This window comes from Microcaecilia unicolor, chromosome 10 (assembly GCF_901765095.1).
Source record: "Microcaecilia unicolor chromosome 10, aMicUni1.1, whole genome shotgun sequence".
Lineage (NCBI taxonomy): Eukaryota > Metazoa > Chordata > Amphibia > Gymnophiona > Siphonopidae > Microcaecilia > Microcaecilia unicolor.
The window spans coordinates 16040542-16052635 of NC_044040.1; the positions used below are offsets into that span (position 1 = coordinate 16040542).

Genomic DNA, 12094 nt, shown 5'->3' on the forward strand with positions numbered 1-12094 from the left:
GCCAAATAAAAGTTAAAGTTTAAAAAAAACCCCAGAATCAGATGAGGTTAGGTTTGGACTGAACAATTTGAAGCAACCTGGATAAATAGAAGAAATCTGAGTGTATTAATCTTCTTCCCTTTGAAAATCCCAGAGAAAAGCTAAGCTTTTCAGTTTTGTTTGTTTCAAGAAATTAACGAATTGCAAATCATTCCTAGTTGTATTATCTTTGGGGCATGTATAGTGGGTCAGTTTTCCTGCTTATCCAACTTTCTATGGCCAAGACCCTGGCAACACAGCTGCAGAAAGCACACAATCCCTGGAAACCTACCTTTATACCCCAAAGAAACTTATACCAGAACTGGACAAACCCTACTCTTCCTCTTTGACCACCTAATTTACTCTGTCACTTATGAACTTTAATGCAATACCACTCTGTATTTCTCATACCGGAATTGGCGGTCGCCATCACGGTACTATGTAAGCCACATTGAGCCTGCAAATAGGTGGGAAAATGTGGGATACAAATGCAACAAATAAAATAAATAAAAAACAGAAACAGATCCCAGATGAAGGTCACACAGCAAGTAATTTATTCAAAAAGGTAACCCGACGTGGCCATGTTTTGCCCAAAGGCTGTGTCAGAAGTAACGCTAATGGGGACTTATACCAAACTTCCCCCAATGGCCAGATAATTGTAAACAGAGCTGCTGAACTTCTTCAGAATGGCAGCATTTCCACTACACAGCACAGTCAAAAGTTTGGGCAGAATGTGGCCACATTGGAGTACCCTTTTTAATCAATTATTTGCTGTGTGACCTTCATCTAGGATCTGTTTCTGTTCTTTGGTTTGTTATCTCGTATGGATCCATAGCAACTCTTCTGTTTGGGTTAACCTACTTTTATATCCATGCTATTGCTCCTGATCCTCCTAAAGCATTGCAGCCAACGCTGCTCTCATCCACCATCTACAGTAGAGCCCACCCAGGTTTAATTATGGCGCTGGATTGTTATGAAGTGTGTTTTGGGAGGGGAGGGGGGCTGCACAATTCGTGAGCCCATTTGCAGTTGTAACCCACAGTTTGTGCCCCCTTGCTGTAGAAAGTATTCTTCAAATTCCATGAAACATCTGAAAGGCTCCCAGTGAAACCGATGCAGATGATGTTTCGTTCGTGCTGTGGACATCTCTCTGTCATGAATGGATGAGACAATTAACCTAATTGTACAGCGGTCACAATTTAACCATCAGATGCTTTTGTACTTTATAATCTATTTATGTAATTTTTTAATATGTATCATTCTTTTAATCATTTGTTATGGAAGCCACATTGAACCTGAGTCACTCTCGGGCTAATGTGGGGTAAAAATGTCATAAATAAATAAAATACAGACAGAGAGGGCACTACAGTATACAAGTAAACAAGTCCAAAGAAAAAAGCGACACTGGGCCTTCAGAACTAGGACAACAGGAGTATTTTATTGATCAATGACCCGACACGGGGCCGTGTTTCGGCGCTAACAAAGGCGCCTGCCTCAGGGGTTTAAATAAACATATAAATACATATATAAAAAATTATTAATACATATATAAAAGACATTAATAGTTGATATAATATAACATGATGGATGCATCGCATTTAAATTTAAAACATAGAAAGTGTGTCAAAAGTGAAAATGATAACAATAAACTATCAAAGATATATCATATGGAAAGTAAAACAACAACCAGAGGAAAAATATGCATAATGTAAATCATAGAAAATTAGACATCATATAGATAAAAATGAATTTCATTTTATAATTCAAGGTATACAATTAATTTCTAATGAAAATTATCCAGATGGGCTTTTAATGCATATAACTAAACAATTTTGTTTTAAAAATTCTTTACATGTATATACATATACATCCACATATATAAATAAAAAATAAAAATAAAAAAATAATAAAAATAATTTTAATTCTATAAATATATATCTCAGATCATTGCTAGAAATGTATGTATCCAAGGATGTTGCAGGAACTTTTAGTGTAGGTATATTCACTATATCGGATACAGTGTGTGTGTCTTTAAATAAAAAGCCATATATATGGTTTAAGAGATAGATAAACAGTCTTACCGATATGTTGCCGCAATAGCGTGCAGATAACAAGGCACGATTGCCTATATAATAAAAATAAAAATAAAAAATGAGACATAGTAGAATGTTTGAGTGGAACAATAAATATATTTATTTATAAATTGGCTCACCTTAGGGGCTTTATATATTGAAACGGTGATATATAAATAAATAAATAAATAAAGTGGCGAATTAGCCTTACAGAAATATGAGACAGTGTAACTAAGAGGCATTCGGATCCATATTGGATATGCAAAATAAGTAGAGGAAAAGAAGAAAAAGCCATTGATAGTAAATGAAAAACTCATACCTTGAACCACTGGGTTTGTGATGGCGAAAAAAGTGCTAATAGCACTCGCAATATCTCCTGTATTCTGATCCAGAAGGCGCTGAAGGGTTCATAAATAATATGAATTTGAACCCAATTGCTTAGAAATGGATTTGTACTTTTTTTTTTTTTTTAAATCTTTTTTTTATTGAGAACAAGCAGAGCTTTCCAATACAAACATATAACAATTGTAAACAGTAATACTAACATGAAAGTAACTATAGGATACAGTACACATATTATTCACTCCATAAGTATTATGTCGAGCCATCCCCAATTATCCCATCAAGGTACATTGTTATGTTCTGGGCTCGTGCTTGTAATTTTTCAGTTTTATTCCCCCCCCCCCCCCCCATTCCCAGCCATCCCACTATACCCGTTTCCTTTATACCTCCCTCCCCCCTCCCGTCCAGAGTTGCTCATTCAAAAAGACCTTTTAGCACCCATCGCAGAAATTCCAACAAAGGCACTAATTATAGGACGAGTTGGAACACATTCCAAGCAGCGCTTCCATATACCATTATATTCCTTAGTTGCCCTATTTCCCAGGTTAGCTGTTCTTTGGATCTCCCAGTCAGCCATCTGCTGTAGATGTCTATACCATTGTTCAATGGGCGGCGATAAATGGCTTATCCATTGCTGCAAAATGACCTTCCTAGCCAACAATAGCGCCAGTAATATAAAATGACACTTGCTACTGTTCAACCCTTGCTCCTGCAGTTCCACATCCGATCCCATCAGCATAATTCCATATGTCCACTCATAAGAGCTTTGCAGCACCTTTTCCAACAATGCCACCACTCTAGGCCAGTACCCTTCAAGTTTGACACACTCCAGGAAATGATGCACTAAGGACCCCCTGCTTATATTACATTTGTTACACACATCCGTATCCCACAGACCCATTGCCTTCCCTTTGCATCTAGTGATATACGCATTATGCAATATTCTATACTGAATCTCATGTAAACCCACGTTTGGTGTGACCCGGAAGGCCTGTTCATAGCATCTAGACAATTCTTGTTCAGATACTGCCCTCCCCAAACGTGTACTCCATTCCTCCTGCTGCGTATCAAAATATCGGGAAGGCCTGCGCTTTCTCCCCTCTTTGTACCAAAGGGACAGCGAGTTCTGTGCACTAAGTGTTTGCATAAACCATTGATCTAAAGCTGTAAAAGAGGCATAAGCGCCACTTTTTCTCCTCTGGGTGTCCAAATAGTGTCGCAGTTGTAAGTATGAATAAAAATATTTTGGGGGGAGATTCCATGCTTTTTGACATTCAGAGAAGGTGGGGCATCCACCGTTCCCCAATTCAACCACTTGCCCAATATATCTGCAGCCCCCCCTGAACCAACCCTCAAAAGGAGACCCTGGCTGACTCGCTGTAAACTCAGGATTACGCAAAATTTCCACAAAAGGGGATGTGCCCTGTGCCCCTCCTATTCTATTCCTCCACCAATCCCAAGCCTTTTTTAATGGCCGGACTAATGCAGAAATTGTAGCTTTTCTACCCCTGCAATGAAAAGTGTTAAAGATCGAGATCCCCTCCCGTCCGCTATCCCAGGTCCCTACAGGTGCAAATTTGGCTTGTCCAGTGTGAATCTCATGTACCCATCTCATAAGTGCTGCTACATTGTACAGGCGCAAGTCTGGCAGACCCACTCCCCCTTTGTTACGATCTCGCGTCAGCTTATTGTAACCTATTCTTGCTCTACGGGCTCCCCATATAAAGGAAGTTATAACACTTCTATATGTCGCTTCATCCTTCTGCAAAACCCACAACGGCAGCATTTGTAGCGAGTATAAAATTTTTGGCAAAAGTACCATTTTTGTCAATGCCACTCGTCCTAAGAACGATATGGGTAAGTCCCGCCACCTAGCGCACAAAACCTTAATATTATCCAGCTTCTCAAGTACATTTTTAGTATACATCATATGGGCATCTAAGTGTAAGTGAATCCCCAAGTATTTCAGGGCTCCCCGTGCCCATGCAAAAGGAAAATCAGGCTGCTGCCTGCACCTACAATTAGCTGACAATGCCATGGCTTCAGATTTGTCAAAATTAATTCGGAGCCCCGAGAAACTACCAAAATTTTGTATCAACTGCACTAACACAGGGGTCCCCTTAGTCGCTTGTTCCAGAAAGATCATCATATCATCAGCGAATAGGTTTATTTTATATTCTTGTGCTCCCACTGTAATGCCCTGCAATTCCTTTGATTGCCTGATTTTACATGCTAATGGCTCCAGTGCCAAGACGAAAAGCATAGGGGATAGTGGGCACCCCTGCCTCGTACCCCGCTCCAACTTGAATTTTTCAGTAAGGCTTCCATTAATTAAAATTTGTGCTGTTGGTGATTTGTACAAAGCCCTAGTACCCCTCAAAAACTCCCCATAAATGCCAAATTGGGGCAGGACCCAAAACAGATAGTCCCACAATACTTTGTCAAACGCTTTTTCAGCATCTAGACAAGTGATTATGGCATCCCCCTCTTTCCCCTTTGTCTCCTGCATAGCCTTCAGTACCCGTAAGATATTTGTGGAGGCATACCTCCCTGGGACAAAACCTGTCTGGTCCCCCTGCACCAAAAGTGGTAGCAACTTTCCCAGCCTCGTTGCCATAATACTAGCAAAAATTTTCACATCTTGATTGAGCAGTGATATAGGTCGGTATGAACCCAGCTGTTCTTCATTTCTCCCAGGTTTCGGTAAAACTACTATGGTAGCATGTGTCAGCTGGCCCGTATGCTGCCCCAGCCCACAAAGGGCCTGACAAAGTTCAACAAAGGGACCCACCATCTGAACTCCCAGTATTTTATAGAATTCAGCTCCCAATCCATCCGGCCCCGGAGCTTTTGCTAGTTTTAGCTTCTTAATAGCTTGCTGTGTTTCAGAGCCCTCGAATGGAGCATTTAAAGATTCTAACTGCTGAGACGACAATTTTGGCAAATTTAAATCTTGAAAAAATCTTTCACGCTCTCCCATGTCACTTTGTCCCGCATCATACAGGGACTTATAAAAATCCACAAATGCCTTTTGAATATCTTCCCCTTTATTAAGTGTATTACCTGACTTGTCTTTAATACTAGTAATTATCTTTTTTGCAGATCTGCTCTTTACCATTGCGGCTAATAATTTCCCCGTTTTGTTGCCCCATCTATGTAAATTATATTTGTAAAGCTGCACATCCAGGCTGGCCCTCTGATTAAGCACCTCATTGATTTGCTTTTTGAGCTGCCAAAAGTTTTCTCTGCTGCTGGGCGTACCAGCCCTGGCCAATTCCGCTCTCGCCACCTGAATCTTCCCTAGCAAATTGATGAGCTCTCCGTCCCTTTCTTTCCTGGTGCGGCTAGAGTACGCTATTATCCTACCTCGCATTACTGCTTTACCGGCCTCCCAAAAGATCACAGGGTCTACCTCAGATGCCTTATTGGTCTGCAAGAACTCCTGCCATTCCCTTATGAGATATTCCCGAAATTTCGGGTCCTGGTATAATGCAGGATTCATTCTCCAACTAGCTGCCTGACTCTGCCTTTGGCAACCACCCCAATCAACCCATACCATGCTATGGTCTGATACTACCCCGGCCTCTATTCCTGCCGCCCAACATTGTGATAGCGATGTGGCCGGTAGCAGCACATAGTCCAGACGTGCCTGCACTTTGTGTACCTTAGAATAAAAAGTATACTCATGTTCATCGGGGTGTAGAACCCTCCAAGCATCTAAAACACCCAGCTCCTTCATCAAAAAGTTAATTCCCCTGCCACTCGCTTCTTTATGCCTAGGTTTTGGGGGACTGCAGTCTATAAGCGGATCAGCGGTAATGTTAAAATCACCCCCCACTACCAATTTATATTCGTTCAGTGGTACAAGTGCAGCCAATACTTCAGAAAAGAATTTGTGGGAGTACACGTTTGGGGCATAAATTGAACACAAGGCCATTTTAACACCCTGAATCGTCCCCGCCCAAATCACATATCTCCCCTCCGAGTCTTGAATAACCTTATGCTTAGTACATGCCAAAGATCTGCTAACCAGAATAGCCACTCCCCGTTGTCTACTATTATAAGAGGCAGTGGCCAATTCCCCAACCCAACCTTTCTTTAATTTCATATGTTCTGGTTGAGAAAGGTGCGTCTCCTGCAGGAGCAATATATCCACTTTCAAGCGTCTGCTATAACTCAATATTTTTGTGCGCTTAACAGGCGAGTGTATCCCATCTACATTTAGAGTAGCTATCCGAATATTACTCATCCTCTATCCTACAGTTGAGATATACTTTCCAAACAATTTCCTGGTAAACCCTTCTGGAGGTGACCTCCCAGCTCAGCCCCCCCCATACTTTATATGCTGTTCTTGCTGTAACGGTCTTTTCATCTATAACCAAATCCCGGACACACTGGACCTCCCTACCCACCCCTCTTCTATGTCTCCCCTGCTCCCTCCCCCCCTCCTTTTCCCCCCTCTTCCCCCCTCCCTCGCCCCCAATAATGAGAGAAACCCCCGATTCAGGTAGCTCCCGCAGCCACACCACCATTCTCCTCCTTACTTCCTCTGTCCAGTCCCCCTCCCTTCCCTATTCACTTCGTATTCCCCCTCCCCTTGTAGTCTGTTTTACTCCCCCAATCTCCTCATACCGCATGCAAACTGCATTCAGTCCACACATTCTAAAGGTTCTCAACCTCTTTTTTTTGGTCACTTACATCCACTGCCCCTTACAATGCAAATTTTCCTGCATCAGATACAAAAAGGAGAAGGGGTAAGAAAACAGAGACAAAGAAAACTAAAAAGCAGAACATTATAACATGTTAACCGTAAACAGGAGCTAGTCACCACTCAGGCTGTCAGATGGCACTCACTAAAGTAGTGCTGTACTGTTTCCTCATCTCTCGCCCCCTGTCGTAGGCCAGCACCACTGATCTCGAAGCCTCCTGGACTTTTCAAACTCACAATCCTTTCGTCTCCGCCCAGACTGCCAGATCGTCTCTCAGCTATTTTGGTCTATGTGTATTCTGAGCCTTCTTATCTTTGTTTAACAAAAGCCCTGGTTCCATTGGGGATCTGAGACTGAGGCCCCGCTCTCCAGTTTTCATCACAAACAGCTAGCAGCCTGGGCAAAGAAGCCGGGCCATTTTAACCTGGCCAACCGGCCCTCCTTGAGAAAAACAAACTTCACCATTTAACAGACCCAGATTCCTGATTGCTTATTAGACATGCTCATTGTTAGATCTTGCTCGCAAATGTTTTAAGATCCTGGGAATCAGTGAAGTACAAGGTCTTATTGTCGTGCACTACCCGTACTTTCGCCGGGTACATCATTGTAAATCTAATCCCCTTATCAAACAGGATCTTGCAGAACTGTCCCATGCGGCGCCTCTGTTCAGATACTCTAGCCGAGTAATCTTGAAAAAGGAGAATCTGCGTGCCATGGTACTCCAAGTTTCTGTTAGCTCTGTAAGCCTGCATTATTTGCTCTTTATGTCCATAGTCTAAGATTCTTATTAGCACTGGTCTAGATCGCTGAGCTGTTTCTCGGTGGGCTCCCACTCTATGGATGCGTTCCACCCGAATGGTGTCTTGTATTTGCTCCAGCTTCAGCTGTGCGAGGAGCCATTTTAAAACGATGTCTCTCAGCTCCTTCTCCGGCACCGACTCTGGTAATCCGATCATTCTGATGTTGTTACGCCGACTCCTGTTCTCCAGATCATCCGTAAGTAGTGCCAACTGCTTTGTGTGTGTTTCTAGCAATCCAACCCGATTCTCCAGCGATTCAGCCTTGTCCTCTTGCCTGCTGATTCTCTCTTCTGCTCCCTGTATGCGAGCTGCCTGCCTCTCTAGTTTCTCATTAATTGAGTCCACCGACGCCTGCAATTTCGCCATGCGGTCGTCTAACACTGCCGTAAGCTGTTTTGTCAGCTCCTGCACAGCCTCCGCTTGCAGGGTGATCACCGCATTGCTGGGCGCCGCCGCTGCCGCCATTTTGGGGCTCCCGGGTTGAATGCGTTCTCGAGTCGGCCGCGGAGTCTTGGCTGGCATACCCCGCAACACTATGTTAAAGCTGCTTCTATTGCCTCCGTCAGAGCCTCACTGCTTACGGTACACAAACCCGTAAATTTTAGCACTCAGGGGTGTGGGGAAGTCGAAGATTTTGCTGATAATAGTGCAATAGGAACGGAGCTGGACTATGAGCGTCCTTTCAGCCCGCTGGCATCACGTGACCCCCGGATTTGTACTTTTTATTCACTTATACTATAGCATTATTAATAAAGAACATTGTATGATTTAATTTAATTGTATCTTTTTATATTCTGCTTTAACCTTAAACTCAAAGTGAATTACAGTTGTTAAGCTGTCATGTAAGCATTACAAGATGGTGGTGGTCATTTTCAAAGCACATTGAGGCGTATTTTCAAAGCACTTAGAATTAAAACAATTCCATAGGTTACAATGTAACTTTGTAGGTCTAAGTGCTTTGAAAATGAGCCCCATAGACTTACAAAGTTACATAGAGGGGCATAATTGAACGAAAACGCCTATCTCCATGGGCGTTTATCTCCAAGAACGGGTCCGTGAAGGGGCGGACCGAACCGTATTTGGGAAAAAATAGACGCCCATGTTTTATTCAACAATGTGTGAGCTGGGCGTTTTTGTTTTTCAGCGATAATGGAAAATGAAAGCGCCCAGCTCAAAAACGAATAAATCCAAGGGATTTGTTCGTGGGAGGGGCCAGGATTCGTAGTGCACTGGTCCCCCTCACATGCCAGGACATCAACCGGGCACCCTAGGGGGCACTTTTACAAAACCAAACAAAAAGGTAAAAGAGCTCCCAGGTGCATAGCACCCTTCCCTTGTGTGTTGAGCCCCCCAAATCCCCCTCAAAACCCACTGCCCACAAGTCTACACCATTACTATAGCCCTAAGGGGTGAAGGGGGGCACCTACATGTGGGTACAGTGGGTTTGGGGGGGTTGGACGACTAATAAGCATTAAGCAGCACAATTGTAACAGGTAGGGGGGATGGGCCTGGGTCCACCTGCCTGAAGTCCACTAACAACTGCTCCAGTGACCTGCATACTGCTGTCAGGGAGCTGGGTATGACATTTGAGGGCGAAAATAAAAAGTTGTGAAACATCATTTTTTGTGGTGGGAGGGGGTTAGTGACCACTGGGGGAGTCAGGGGAGGTCATCCCCGATTCCCTCCAGTGGTCATCTGGTCATTTAGGGCACTTTTTGGGGCCTTATTCGTGAAAAAACAGGGTCCAGGAAAAGTGTCCTAAATTCTAGCTAAAAACGCATACTTTTTTCCCATTATTGGTGAAATGCGCCCATCTCTGTTCGGCAGATAACCACGCCCCAGTTCCGCCTTCGCCACACCTCTGACACGCCCCCATCAACTTTGTCCGCATCCGCGACGGATTGCAGTTGAAAACGTCCAAAAATCGGCTTTCGATTATACCGCTTTATTCGTTTTTGTGAGATAAACGTCCATCTCCCGATTTAGGTCGGAACTTGGGCGTTTTTCTCATTCGATTATAAGCAGGATAATCTATATGATTTGAAAATAAGCTTCATAATAAAACAGTTATCACATTAAAAGATACAATAAAACCACAGAAAGCATAACTTTAATCCTAAACAATACCCTGTTTCCATCTCATTCCAAATCTTACTCTGAGGCCCTTTATCTTTCTTCCCAAATTAAGTTACAATGTTTGGCTAAACAGCCAAGTTTTCAATAATTTCCTGAAAACGTTATATGAGGTCTGTTGTCCTATCTCCAATGGAAAATAGTCCCATAAAATGGGGTCTTGCCTCCCCAGTTGTATTTTTTTTTCTTTATTCTTTGTTTCACATAAGCAATAAATCTTTGGGGAAGGTAACCTAAGAGAGAGATCCATCTGAAGTTGCAGATGTCTCTAGGGACATATAAAGAAATGAAACAGGCCATATATATTGGAGACAGTACATTCAAAATTTTAAAATCCATTACAATCAAATTTTTCTTTTTTTTGCCTATGGCCATTATTTTTATTAACATATCCAAATGTAAGTAGCATCATATACATCTCTCTATATAAAAAGCAACACCAACGTTCTATGAAGCCTCCAGCCGGAAGTGTGAAGGGGGCGAGATATCCGGTTTCCCTATGAGTGTCTGCCCCGCCCTCTCTGTAACACAGTCAGTGAAGGAAAACAGCAGAGCACGAAATCAAATCGCTGGCTCTGTAACAGTGAAGGACTCAGAGGTGGGAGGGGAGAGAGGCCAGAGGGCAGGGACACACACACTCCCACATGCACACATCTCTCTATATAAAAGGCAACACCAACGTTCTATGAAGCCTCCAGCCGGAAGTGTGAAGGGGGCGAGATATCCGGTTTCCCTATGAGTGTCTGCCCCGCCCTCTCTGTAACACAGTCAGTGAAGGAAAACAGCAGAGCACGAAATCAAATCGCTGGCTCTGTAACAGTGAAGGAATCAGAGGGGGGAGGGGAGAGAGGCCAGAGGGCAGGGACACACACACTCCCACATGCACACAAAAGAAAACATTGCTAGCCCCCCGTTTCATTTGCATCAGAAACGGGGCTTTTTTTACTAGTGTGTAAATATTGATTTCAGAAAGGTACTATTTACACTTGGAAATTCATACCATGCAGACATTTCAAGGAAATGTGGTGTGGATATAGCTTGGATGGAATGGGAATAAGTTTAAAAAATGTTTGTTTGTTTGTTTATTTATTTCACAACAGAAACAACAGCCATAATTCACAGCAATAAATTCCAGCAAAAAAACCATGAATAACATATATGGCAAAGTAGAATAAAATTGTTCTCCCCGGTGGAATCTTAACTGGGAAAGTCCACAGTGGTTTGCTGTTCCACTGTAGGATTTTATGTTTCAATCATTTTTATTAAGTGAACATAATCAGCTGTAACATTTCACATTACATAAGCAAGTTCCATAACAGCAATTGGCATATCTTCACAACAATCAAATTTTTTTAAAAATCAATTTTTTTATTGGTAGCCAGTGTAAACAACTTAGAAATAGAGTGGTCCAATCCAATTTTGTTCCTCCATAAATCAACTTAGCCGCTGTATTTTGCAAAACCTGCAAGCCTGTTCTTAACCAGAAAACCCATCAGTACAATATTACAGTAATCTAACTGAGGCAATATTGTGGACTGAACCGCCTGTCTTAAGTGCGTAGTCTTCAAAAATGGTCTAAATTGACAAATAACTCTTAGTACCCGAAAGATCTTCCTTAGTATGAGTCCTACACGAGTCTGCAGTGTTGCTTTAGAGCAGGGGTTCTCAACCCAGTCCTTGGGACACATCAAACCAGTCAGGTTTTCAGGATGTTCACAATGAATATGCATGAGGTAGATTTGCATTCGCCGATTCTCTCTCATGCATATTCATTGTTGATATCCTGAAAACTGGACTGACTGGGTGTGTCTCGAGGACTGGGTTTGGACCCTCTGCTTCAGAGTAAAGAACCACTCCTAATATCTTGATCGCTCTGGATCAGGTTACAGTAGTCCCTATTAAAGTTTGATTAGTTAACAGTCTGCTCTGTCACCCCCAGTCACTAATGTATTAAACCGTTCTTTTGCACCCAGACTAGTTTCTTATCAAAAGACATAATTCATGGGTTTTCGTAAGTGAA

At 42.6% G+C, this 12094-nt stretch overlaps 1 protein-coding gene across 1 annotated transcript in view; it reads left to right on the forward strand.

Moving 5' to 3' along the window:
* Positions 1 to 12094, forward strand: part of EXOC4 (exocyst complex component 4) — a 635584-nt gene that overhangs the window by 23035 nt on the left and 600455 nt on the right. The window lies entirely within an intron of this gene.